The sequence below is a fragment of the Microtus pennsylvanicus genome, chromosome 10 (genome assembly GCF_037038515.1).
Source record: "Microtus pennsylvanicus isolate mMicPen1 chromosome 10, mMicPen1.hap1, whole genome shotgun sequence".
In the NCBI taxonomy this organism is placed as follows: Eukaryota; Metazoa; Chordata; class Mammalia; order Rodentia; family Cricetidae; genus Microtus; species Microtus pennsylvanicus.
Window position 1 is genome coordinate 75082246 of NC_134588.1, and position 14104 is coordinate 75096349.

Here is a 14104-nt window from a genome sequence, read left to right on the forward strand (position 1 = left end):
CTGTTGACATAGTCATGGCTGTGTCAAGGACTCCAGAGCCTTAGACACATGATGAAAGGAAAAACATCCCCTGTTCCTCTCCCACCCCCACCTGGTCTATGTGGTTCAGAAGAATGGCAACATCTTCCTAAAATCCATGTGTGGATGTAGAGAGTGGAGCAGAAAATGTCTATCATAGCTTTTACCTCTTTCACTCTCCCTCAATATTTACAGTTTGAAGATCTCTCCCTTGTAGACAGCTACTACCAAAGTTAGCTAAATTTGTCTCCTTGATCTAGCTGTATACCCAAAATCCTGCCTCCTTGTTTACCTGTATGTAATAATCTACTGCCTTGTTCAGCTGTATATAGTAACCCTGCCTCTCTCTTCAACTCTATATGATAAACATGCTGAGCTGAGGAGTTGAGATTTCTCTAGCATAGTACCCACACACTGACCTGACCCTAGCTTTTTGTCTTCAGTTCATCTCCTTAATGCCCCAACAGGTCCATCCCTAGAGCTATTCTAGATGCAGCAAAGTGTGGTCAGTGTTTATGGCAGTAAACATAGTTCATAATAGAAAATAAATGGAACAAAAGATTATCCATAAAACTCTTATATTGTTCAAGATATGACAGGTGAGAGACCTCAGATTTGACTCTGTTTCATGTTGACTTAAGGTCAGACAGTTCAAACCTATCCTTGACTCTCAAGGTCAGATTATTGGAAGTTGGATCTAAGGCATGGTTATGGGATGTTTTGAGAATTAAGGAAGAAATTACACTTTTTTCCTTGTGTCATGACATGGAAGACTTTGACACTTCCCTTTTGTTTAGAGCATATAAAGATCATGAGGAACAAATTTGGGTGGATACAGTATTTACTGGATGCCTTTCTATCTTCTGTCTCTTGTCTATTTCTTTCCTCAGTCACACACCCCTTTTCAGGCACATTCGAATAGGTTGACTGGGTTCCAACAACGACACCAACATAGAGAAAGACAAACCCACTAGATAACACAGAGCAAAAATACATGTTCCTAATTGCATAATTACAAAATTAAAGTTGACTTTTGTAGGCAATATATAAGGTTGCTGTGATTCTGTAAGTAATTTTTGTAAAGAATTTGGTGTAGGAGTTTCTTCTTTTTATGTGTTGCTTTCATTGGCTAATGAATAAAGAAACTGCTTTGGTCCTGATAATGCAGAACTTAGGTAAGCAGAGAAGACAGAACTGAATCCTGGGAGGAAGAAGGGAGAGTCAGAAAGATGTCATGGATCTTCTGCCTGAGACAGACACTGGTTAGAATCTCCAGTAAGCTACAGTCAAGTGACAATACACAGATGAATAGAAATGGGTTAAACTAATATATAAGAGTTAGCTAATAAGAAGTTAGAGCTAATGGTCAAATAGTGATTTAATTAATACAGTTTCTGTGTGGTTATTTCAGGTGTAAGCTAGCTGGGCAGCTGGCACAAACAAGGGACCCTCTCCTTGTAACAAGGATTTATTTTTATTTTTGAGAAACTCAGGTAGGTCTCCCTCCCTTGCTAAGATTCTTCATGGTAAGAATGACATCATGTGGCTAGTAAGGGTTCTAGCATTGTATTACTCTGCCCTTCCAAATGATTGCTACTGGGGCAGAGACTACAATAAAGAGCAAGAATTCCTGTTTGTATCATTGTTGTAGAATAGACTGCATTGGTCAGAAGATTTATTGAAAATTGGTGATTGTTTTCCTTTGTGAGACCAGTTTTACAGTATTTCTCTCATTCTTATATCTATTTAAAATTTATTCTCAGTGTATGGTACAATTTCTCAATTTCATATCGTTGTAAGTTTCATTATATATGTTTAAATTTATGTTCCAGGCTCTTTCATGGAAATTAATATCTGCGATATCTACCGTTAGAATTTAAAGCTCAATTTTGAACAAATAGCAGAATAAGTTTTATGCACACTGGCATTTGTGTCCTACATCCCTAAAGATTCTTCTCACTAACTTCCTGCTCTAGACACTTTGCTTCCATATGACCCTTTCCTTAACTATCTTAGACAATTCTATGCAACAGAAGTAGAAACCTCCATTGGAGTGTGAAGATATTTAAAGTATTTAAAGTATTAAAGTTAAAATCATGCTTACATAAATCTTAGATGTGGCAAAGGTGTTTTTACATAAGCACTTCCTTCACTACTTTTTAAATTGATTTCATATTTATATCACCTCTTTTATTAGATGCCATAATTTTACTAGGCTCAGGTCCTCATTATTGTGCAGTTCAGTTATATCATAACACGGCAATACTTAATTTGATTTGTCTCTTTGATGACTAAAAACATTCATGAGTGTTTTGTTATTCTTTTAAGGAAAGTATTAAAAGTCTAAATAGTAAGTGTTCTGAAATAAGAACCATTTAACCAGATAATAGATTTAAAGGGATGGGATGTGATTTTCACTGCCCTTTCCAAACTTATTCAGAAAGCCTCAGGTGAAAGAAGGAGAAAATTGAAACTTACTTTCTTGCATAAATCTAAGCAACCACTCAAAGGTTATAAATATAAAATATTACATGAAAATGGAAAGAAATGAAGTTTGCCATAAGCTTGAGTGCCTATAATGACCCAGCAAAAATGAAGAAACAGCTTACATTAGTGATGAAGTTGCTGACTAAATTTACAATATGAATAAAGTATCTGAATCAAGGTTAATCAATTAGCATAACAAATGCACAGCACCTCAGCTAGGGAAGAATCCTAACAGAAAGTAATCTTCCATTCCCCAAAAATCCCTCTACAGTAAAAGGCACACAGATGCTAACCACAGCAATCAAAGGTTGCAATTCATCAAATATAACAAATGACATAAAAACACTTTATATAAAAGAGTCATTAATGCTGAATGTGGTGGAACTCACTTCAATTCCTGCACTGAGGGAAGTAGGAGCAATTGACAATCTCTGTGAGTTTGAGGTCACCCTAGTCTATATAGCAAGCAGAGTCACATAGAGACCCTGTCTCAAACAATACAAAAGAGTAGTTAATTACAACCAATATAGGAATGTGAGGCTTAAGAAGTAGAACATTTTCATCAAGTAGCTATTTCAAAACAATGCAAACGTGTTAAGAACTAAACCAAAACAAGAAAAAAAGAAACTTAATTGCAAAAACAAGGATGTATTAATTACTTTTCTGTTTCTGGGATACAATATATAACCAAGAACTGAAGGAGGAAAAAGTTTATTCTGAATTACAGTTACTCAGTGACAGAGTCTGTCAGGGTAGGGAAGGCACAGTAGGGCAGCCGAGAAGGAAACTGATGGTCACATTTTATCCACTCAGAAAGTGGAATGAAATGGAGAGTGGGAGAGTGGTTACATACCTCAAAGCCTGCCCCCCACCTCAGCTAAGTACTTGCTTCAGCAAGGTTCAGTCCCCTAAAGGTTCTATAATTTCCCTAAACATTGCTACTGACTGGTGACCAAACATTCTAATGCATGTTCTTAAAGGGGGGAGGAGGTATAATTACTCATTCTAACTGCCACAAAGGACAAGATGGGAAAGAAAAAAAAATACTAGAACAGGAATATGTTCAAAATAATCAAGTAGTTTGTAGAAATAAAACAAATAGTCATTTGAAATAAAAAAAAACCAACAGTGACTTAAATAGTATGAAGAGTTGACAAGAAGGTTGCATGGAACACTGGTTTCAGGAAAAGTGGGCTAAAGAGTAGGACCAAGAGAAAATTGAATAGAAATTGTGAAAGAAAACTTCAGAAACATGCAAGACTTTTCAAGTCACCAAAAGAAGCAAAACTAAGATTTAACAAAGGAAAATTAATGTGAAAACGTGTCTTTTAAAAAGAATGGTGGAAAATATTTGAGAATGGTTTTATAAAAGGCATCAATTGTTAGGTACAAAAAACCCACAAAAATACAAAAATAAAAAGTAAGATATTGCTCTAATTTAAACAGGCTACTCCCAGCACAACGGTAAAATCAGATAATTTGGATAATGGCAATTTTTGGCAAGAACAAGGGGAAATGAGAAGACGAAGGCCTATAGGGCAATTACTTCTTCAGTCCCTCTAGAAGACAATATGATGATTCAATGTATAGTAAAGCATTTCTAGAACTCAGTAGTCTGATTTCTGAAAACACACAGCATCCTTTCTCCTTTAATATTCATATGGTCTAAAGCAACAGACACTTTGTCAACAGCATTTTCTTTGGGTTCGTAGAGGTTTAGAAATAGGCTAAGCATTGGTTTCCAGTAGATTGTTAAATGTAACAAATGGTAGTTTTTGTTTTGCTCCCAATAGAGTAAAGAACCCAGTAGTTTCTCCATGAAATAATTTTTAGGTTTACTGCATTTTAATTCTGTGTGTGTAGGAGGTGTTAATATTGAATACAAGTGTCTTTGGAAACTAGAGTTGTTGGAGCCCCCTGAGACTGGGGTTATAGATTGCTCTAACCTCTTTGCTCCTTCAGTTCTGCATATGTTCTTAGCCCCATCTCTTGCAGAGTTGCAGAGACAGTGCTGACCTTTCAAGGAAACCAATGAGGTAAGCACTTCCAAGTCAGAGTCCTAACATGCCCTATACTCAGAGTCTTTCCGCTGCATTTATACAAATATTGATCAACATACTCAAATGGGGAAATGACTAGGATGAAAAAGAGAAAAAAACAAATATTATGTCCAAGACTCAAATAGGGTTGAAAATCAGGAACTTCATTAAGTAGATCACAACCAACAAAAACACACAATTGAGGAGGCACCTAAGGCTCAGGAAACACGGTGGAAGAGGAGCAGATAGACTGTAAAAGCCAGGGGTGTTTGCTGTAAGGATATGTCATCTAGTATGTCAGAACCTAAAGCAATAAAGTCTGGCCAAAGTGATTGCCCAAACATAAGATGAACAAGGATGACATCAAATGGACATGCCAAAGTTGATACAGAAGCATCCACAAGGTTTCAACACTAAAGAAAGAACTACAGGACACCCAGTAAAGCTAGGAGTGCAGATGGGGTGGGGACAGAGCACATCAAACAGCTGTCCAATTCCAGTAGCCCTGAAAACATACATACAAGTGACATTATATGGACTGAACAGGTTATATTTAGGAATATATATTATATATATGTATACAATAACAATTAATGAAAAATGAGGCCATAGATTTGGAGAGGTGTACAGAGTTGGTATATGGAAGGGTTTGGAGTGAGGGAAAGGGAGGGAGAAATTTTTGTCATCATACTATGATTCTAAAAAATTAAAATTGCAATTAAAAAGTTCATTGATTCTTTTATCATACAATAAATATATCCTGATTATAGTTTCCCCTCCCTCTTCTCCTCTTAGCTCCTCCCCTCTTCATTCCATAAGATCCAGTCCCTTTCTGTTTCTCACTAGAAAAGAACAGGATTCTAAATGGCAATAACCAAACAGGACAAAATGAAATATAAGGTGAAACAAAACCTATCATATCAAAGTTGTACATGGCAAAACAGGGGAAAAAGCCCAAGAGCAGACACAAGGGTCAGAGACACACTTGTTCTCATGGTCAGCAATCCCATAAAAATATTAAACTAATAGCTATAATATATATCTAAGAGGACCTGATGTAGATCCATGTAAGCCCTGTACCTGTTGCTTCTGTCTATGTAAGTTCATATTCACTTTGCTTGCTTCATTTCATTTAGAGGATAATCTATGTTCAATAGAAGGTAAAAAGACAATAGTACTTTAAATGGGACTAATGTTTAAATAGGTGAGCAGGAGAAAAGCTTAATGAATTTAAGAGCAAAGAATCAAAATATACAACCAAAACATTGTGAGATAGCTAAAACAAACTGAGTGTAAACTGGAACCACAACTGGTAAATGATGAACATTTTACTCACCCACCACAGTGGTGCACATATGTGGTCCCTCCTCCTGATGCTCAGGAAAGGTGGTGTCTTGATTCCAGGGACTTGAGAACTTGATCTAGCCTGTGCAATACAGTAGAAGTTCACCTAAGGTTAATGGCAGCTGGGGATAATGAATATGATTGTGATGTGATGAAACTATTAAAAACAGTTTTAAAAACATAGGATTTTAGTCATGTTTAAGATTACATATAGCATACAAGTTTTCTTTCCCAAGTTTCTTTAAAAGATTATTAAATAAACATGTTGATAACAAACATATAGCATTGAGGTTATAACATATATGTCATATATATCCACATATCATATATGAATGTAATTTATTTATGTAATAAAATGTATGACAATAATGCCCTAAAACATGAAAATGATGAATAAAACATATATGTTAAATAAGCACAAGCCAATAATACTAAATAAAGTATTTTCAGAATGTTAAATTCTAGACAAAAACTGAACCCTGAGAGCACACTATAGGTGAAAAATTCTACCTCTATTGTTGTATGACTAGTTGTTGAACCCAAAATGCAATATAGTATAAGTAATATATGAAGTTAGCTTCAAATCATGTTAATGTAAACACCAGTGGGTTTCACATTTAAGTTTGTTTTTTTCATCGCCAAGAAATCTATGTAAACATTCTAATACTTGAAACATTTCTGACCCCATACATTTCAGATAATGGATGTCTAGCCTCAATTATTAAAAAAAAAAGTTCTTACCCTCATAGACTCTCAGCTGTTTCTTTCCAATAACCAGTGTCTACTGTCTGATGAGATAAAGAAGCAACCAGCTTACTTTTCCAAATCCCTTCATCCTAGAGTTCCAATTGGAACGACATACCCACATACTACCTACTAAGTTCTTCAATATTTTGGAAAGAATCTATTCCTGCTAATAACTTAAATTTACAGTTGTATTTAACACAGGGTGTTTTCCTGACAGGCTTATTCTAATCCACATTAACAAAGAATGCCACCTCCTGTGTGTACCACCTCCACTGCATTTAGGAGACTTTGTTTCAAGACCTTGTGCTTTGTAAGCTCTCATGTTTTCTAATGCTCCCGGCTTTTCCCCTTGTGTTGTCTTGGGACTAACTGTGCATGTGTTTACTTCCACACCCTAGTCCTTCTTCATGTGTATTAAATTTGCTCTTTAAAATGTTGATTGGAATCTTTATTTTTATTTTTTAGTATGATTTGTTTCTTTTCGGAGATCCACTTAATCATTGCTATAGAGTCTGCATTTTCATAGGATTTTAAGTACTTTTTAAAGTACTTTAGAAGTATTAAACCTGATTGCTTTGCACTCCTATTTGAGCTATTTTTATTGTAAATGTTTCTGACTTTAAAATTACTGTTAATTGATTCTCCTGTCTCCTTTTTGGAGCATTGTTTAACTTTTATGCTTTATTATTTGCTCTGTTTGCTTTTTATCTTCCTCTATGGAGAGGAAGTGGTGAAGGAACTTTTGTGCCACAGAGATGTGTTTTTTTTCTTTTTATTATCTGCAGTAAAACCCAAGGTTATAACTTACCGCCAATGATGTTCTTATTTCCAAACATTTAAGTCCAGGATAAACAGTTGGTAAATGTGAACACATACTGAGAGGTTGCTTAGTGCTACTAGAAGCAGGTTTTACTAAAAATTTTCTCTTATTTTACATACCAACCAGTTTCCCCTCCTTTCTCTCCTCCTGTTCCCGCCCCCATCTTCCATCTACTGCTCCATATGCATTTCTTTCAGGAAAACACTTTCATGACAAAACCTGTGATGGTCGTTGTTTTCATCCCCACCTTCAGCTGAGGCAGAATTCTTTTGAGATTTTTATTTCTTTGAGGAGTCTGCCGTCCCCTCTACACAAAATTCTGTCCCTATAGGCTTAAGGTTTCTAGACAAATGTTCTCAATGTGAATGCTGATGACAGCTTATAGGATGCTTAGTAAGAATTCCTTTCATCTGTTCACTGGGTATCATCAAAACACCCACAAAATGCATAAAGAAACTTCAGATTCCTTTGTTTCCAAGTATTATATTGGAGCACCGGACTGAAATCTCAAGGTCCAAATCAGGAGCAGAAGGAGAGGGAACACGAGCAAGGAACTCAGGACCGCGAGGGGTGCACCCACACAATGAGACAATGGGGATGTTCTATCGGGAACTCACCAAGGCCAGCTGGCCTGGGTCTGAAAAAGCATGGGATAAAACCGGACTAGCTGAACATAGCAGACAATGAGGACTACTGAGAACTCAACAACAATGGCAGTGGGTTTTTGATCCTACTGCACGTACTGGCTTTGGGGGAGCCTAGGCAGTTTGGATGCTCACCTTACTAGACCTGGATAGAGGTGGGCGGTCCTTGGGCTTCCCACAGGTCAGGGAACCCTGATTGCTCTTCAAGCTGATGAGGGAGGGGGACTTGGTTGGGGGAGGGGGAGGGAAATGGGAGGCGGTGGCGGGGAGGAGGCAGAAATCCTTAAATAAATAAATTAATTTTAAAAAAAAAAAAGAAACTTCAGATATTTTAAGTACCCACACCTGGAGGACAAAATCTACTAAAAACCGTTGTTGTATATTAACAACCACCGTTCCTTCCAATCACCCAAAGTCTTCTCCCTTCAATCACCAATATCATGTTACAGCCTCTTCAACCACAGCTGGGATTACTAACACTCTTTCATCTGGCTTCTAATACTAGAACAATTCCCTTCCAGTCTGACACCGCTACATACTTTCAACTTCTTGTTAATGTGCAACAGGTTTCCAGATGTTTCAAGTTAAAGGACCTTGGTTAGGTTTTAATACAATACTTAATGCAAGAGAGGGAAGAAAACCATGATTCTTCAAAGGTGAAGCTAGTACTAGAGCATATTCATAAAAAATACTACCAATCCGACACAAATTCTCATTATTCCAATCAAATGGAATCATAATGAAAATGTTAAGAGTCAAGAATATCAACAGCATCAAATATCAAGTACCATTGCCAATGCCAATAAGTTGTAGAGAGTCTACTTCATTGAGAGCAGAGAATTTATTTCTTCGTGTGAAGATTTCTGTTCTAGTCATAATCAGCATATGTTCCTAGCCATTTATTGCCTTTCTTACAAAAATATTAATGTAAACATTAAATAGATAGATGTTCTCCAAGATAATTTGTGTAACTTATACAGAAACAGATAAAATGGTTTGAGTTTTACTTTGAGCATTTTAAAGAATTAAAACACACCATCATAAATGTTTCGTAGCTAGTACACATTTACTCTAATAATGATAAACATAGACTTCATAGTTTGAAACATTAAATTCAAATCCTGATGTTCAAATATACTAGCAAAAATAATTTTCCTAACTTCTTTGAGCTTTGATTTCTCATTGTACCTCAATAATCATCACTTTGTGTAAGGCTTTTACATATTTAATAAAACAATGTTTGTCACTTTTTCCCAGGTGTGAGATCTACAAACTATAGTAATGTCTGGCCTGGCAAGATATGTCTGCTAGTGTGATAATGGCCGAAATATTATGGGAGTAACTAACTTCCTTCTACTGGGGTTTAAAAAGCTGCTTCACAAGATAAGATGGAACTCATGCCTGGTAGTTCTAACTGGACCAAAACTCTGTGGCGGCCTATAACATGGGCTCTAGGGTAGAGCCAAATACTATTTGCTAAATGGACAAGGTAATAAACTCACCCCAATGTTCTTACCTTTATGCCAGTAGCTTAGTGCATCTCTCAATCCTTATCAGAGAAGTTTAACACAGAGACTGACCAATGTGCAGAGAATAGAGACTGTATAGTACTCAGTTATGAACAACACTGCCTCCATGGTTCAGGAGTCATCCCAGAAGTGAGAGGAGGTAGAGAAAGACTGTAGGAGCAAGAGGGGTAAATTTCAGGAAAGCATATTTGACACCTAGGACCATGCTGGTGCTTCATGTACAGGACTTGCACAAGATCGTGCCAGCCAAGACTCCCAGAAAGAATGAAGGAGAGGCTCATAATGTCCCTCCTAGAATGGGATCTATTGTCATGGATACCTGCTGTGGGATGGAGAGTCATCTCCATACGGAAACATCCACACATATGGAACATTTTCTTTAGGGATGTGGCTCCTCTCAGGGGGCCCCTCTTGGTCTACCCATGCTCCACTAAACCGTTTTATATCCATGCTAATTAGATAAAGTCAGCTTTTTAAAAAAGCATATACATTCACAAGGGAATCATTGTAACTACGTTGAGAAGAAAGTAGAGGGGTTCATAGGTGAGCGCATTTAATCAAAACACTTTATGTGCATCCATTCATTTTTCAATTTAAAAAAACCTTCAACTTTGGCCATACATATTAGCAGCAAGGCATTTTTAAAAATGAAGTGCTTGTAGTTTTATATGAAAATCTGAATTTAATGACCATCTATTTCTTTTCAGACAGTTTCATGGTAAATTTCAAGTTTGATGGTTTCCAAAATCACATAAGAAAAATCTTTGGTTCAAACTTCCAATATTTGGGTTTGGTCTCTCTGCCCATTAAAAGGCTAATGACTATCAAGAATCCAATCTCAGATAAAACTCTATGTAATTTCTCTTGGGTCTAGTTGCTGAAATACAAACTTGTAAATATTTGTATACATGCATGCATACACAATACTCATATACATACATGCATGCATACATACATACACATGCATACTTATATACATACATATACACATATATATTCTGGCAAATTTCTCCAAAAATCACCAATGCTTTATACTTTTACTATAATTCTCATTTCCAATTATTTTAACATGGCTTTGGTTGTGGTGCTAAAAGACTTCAAAATAAGTAAAGAAACACAGTACTCTGTTATTTGCCATGAATGAAAACAAAATCCATCAGACCATATAATTTTTAAATCTATTTGTGCATCAGACAACAACTGCCACGAGTGTGCATGAATCATTGAATTATTCAGTGCCAACCAAGCGTGGCTCTAATTCTTTCAATGGCCTCTCACAAAAAATAAGCTATTTTCCAGTTGAAGTTTAATTGGTAGTAAACTCCACTTTTAAATTATAGAGGAGAAACCATCTTTCTCCAAAGTTTATATGTACATACAGGCATTTATAGATACAGGTATATATACATATATATCCACACATGATATAGATACATGATGCACACATATATGTATGTACACATGTTGGATATACTTATGCATACATGATTGTTACAGATACATGACAAATACAGCTCTAGAGGTAAACATGTGTGGACCTGAAGCCAACTTTTATGTCCACAGCGGATTGGTTCCAGAATTATCTAAGGATAATAAAACTACAATTGTTCAAATCCCTTCTATATAATGGCATAGAATTTTCAGATTCCGCACAATTCATTTCTTGTACTATAAATTGGCTCTGAATTTATCCATATGATACCTAATGGAAATAAGGTACTGTGTCAGTATTATTTAGGAAGTAATGGCCAAAAATTGCCTTCACACCTTCCAATAACGATGTAGATTTTTCTTTCCAAATATATTCTACCCACAGTCAACTGACTACCCAAATGTAGACGGTGGCTATGGAGTACCAACTGTTTTCACAGACATACATAAGTAAGATTTTTAAATACAATGAAGAGTACGAGTGTGTCTCATAGGGGATACTTAAATAACTCCATCGTGCCTTTGAAAGTAATCATGTCTTTTGCTGAGCAAAGCTGTGAACACAGTAGTGCTGATAGTCGGTAAGTAGCGTGGTATGGGGGACAGAGGTGCTGGTGTGAAAAGCCCAAGAGGGAAGCTGAGTAAGGACGCACAAGAGAAGGTCTTGCGCTCCCCCTAGAGGCTGGAGTGTGCAGGTGTTTCTCCAAGATCCTCCCCACCCCCAGGCCTGAGATCAGAGGATGGCAGTCTCCCTAGAGAGAACAACTCAGTAGCAGGGTGTGAAAAGCATGCTACAAAATAAATAGAAGCGTCTTTTCAAAGCTTTTTTAAAAAAAATCTTTCTTGTTTTACCTAATACCTTTAATTCTTTCTTATTTGACCATCAGGAAAAGCAACATGAGAAATAGGATTCCTGAAAACTGAAATCCCAGTAACAGTTCCCTACAGAGCTTCCCAACATCAGGACTTACCTGGTTGCATACAAACATATATTTTGTCACTACCAGCAAACAGGTAACGAGCTAGTTAATTTTCTAGTAACACATCATGCTATGTCCAGAAGACAGTATAAGTCTAGTGGACAGTTGATGGTATCAGGATAAGAATGAATGCCCTGTCGCTCTACAAAACAAATTTTGTATCATCATCCATTCAGTCATTTGTATACACAGAGTAAGACAAATCCTATAGGCATTATTAAAACATTTTAATTCTTTAAATATGTACGGAGTCCACCTTCCTTTCCTAATTTACAGAATCTTCCTGGCACTGTAGGACTTTTTGATGGTTGTACTTCCCCAATTATCTTCTTCCTTGTATGTCTCAGTAGCTAAGAGTGTCCTTTAACATGCATAAACATGGATTACCCACCCCTTAATACCTGACTTGAGTCTTTCTAAGTTCATTAGAACGTAGAGAATTTTAGAATGCCAACATACCAACATTATTTCGGCAACACAAGGGACATTCTAAAATAAAATGTGATGGTTGAAGCTGCTTAGACACTTCAAAACAAATTTCATCATTATGTGAGACTATCAGAAGAGTAAAGCACAAATTTGCCAGGACTGAATTCATTGCTGCCTCCCACAGAACAGGGCATTATCTGGGGAAACAGGAGGCTACGAGAAATGGAAAAGAACAATAGTAAGTTTTCATGTGTTCAGTTCTGTGTATCTCTGGTGTTTATTCACTCGTGCTAATTGTCAAGAGTCTACCTATTGAGAATTGACAGATATTTGCGTAAATAAATTACCAAGAGTTCTCTTGGTATTTATTGCTAGGTTAAAAAAAAACACACCCCCAAAGCCATGCCTTTTACATCTTATTATTTTTTTTCTCTTGAGGTTTGGTGGGTTAACTGGCTCAGTTAGCAACTCTCGCTTGTGTATAAGGTGTCTTCAGACAGAAGCTAGCCCAGGATAAGTGAGGAGGTGTCCTGCTCACAGAGCAAAGGTTGGTAAAATGTGTATCTCTACTGGGGCCTCAAAGCACTGTTTACCACAGGACCCACATATGGTCCTTGTATCATGCTTAGACTTCTCATCGTATAGCAGTTGGAAAAAGTGCTCCAAATCAAGCAGGATACGAGGCCTAGGAAGTAATCACATGAACTTTTATGGCTTCACTTTGGAGTTAAAAAAAATGACATGTCTCTCTCCAAATGCAATCAACCAAGAAAATCATAAAAATGCCCCAGGTCTAAGAGAAAAAAAATGAGTAAAGTTCTTGTGATGAAGAAGAACACACACAGACAGGCAGAAAGCAACAGGTAGCAGCTAAGACTTCCACAAATTATCACACAAAAAATGTTGTAGCCTTATAATTTCCATAGTTTGGAAAACATTTTTCTATTGTCACATGCTAACATGAATAACAAATTAAAATAGCAAAATTTTAGAGTGATGGTAACTCCCAGGCAATCTCTGGAACTTTCCTTATTCCCATTAATATTCAATCCCTATTATAGTAATATTTTATTTGTTTTTTAATAAATAAAGATTGCCTGAAGATCAGAGTGCAAAGCTAGCCATACTAGTCAGTCATACGGGTCAAGCAGTGGTGGCACACAACTTTAATCCCAGCAGCCAGACTAGTTAACCATAGTGGCTGGGCAGTGGTGGTGCACGCCTTTTATCCCAGCACTAGAGGGGAATAAAAGATGGGAGGAGAGAGGAGGGCAAGGTCTACAATCACACTGAGGACAGGATTGCTCCTTTGATTGTCTGAGCCTTGGTAGAGGTAAGAACTCCCCTACGACTTTGCTGTTTTGTTTTTCCAGTCCGCAGCTTAAACCCCAATATCTGTCTCTGCATTTTTTATTATTCATGCTGCACCCTATGTTTAATATTGCTTGCACAAACTATTCCCACCCATCCCCCAAACACAACATTTAGTTCCTTGTCTTCCTAACATCCTAATTTTAAACTGAGTAGACTATGCCCAAGGATAGAGCCTACTTTTTAGACCAGATCATAATAGACAAAGCTCCAAGCAATTTCATGGTCTTGCATTCTTGAAAATCAAACTCAAACTGCCATCTTT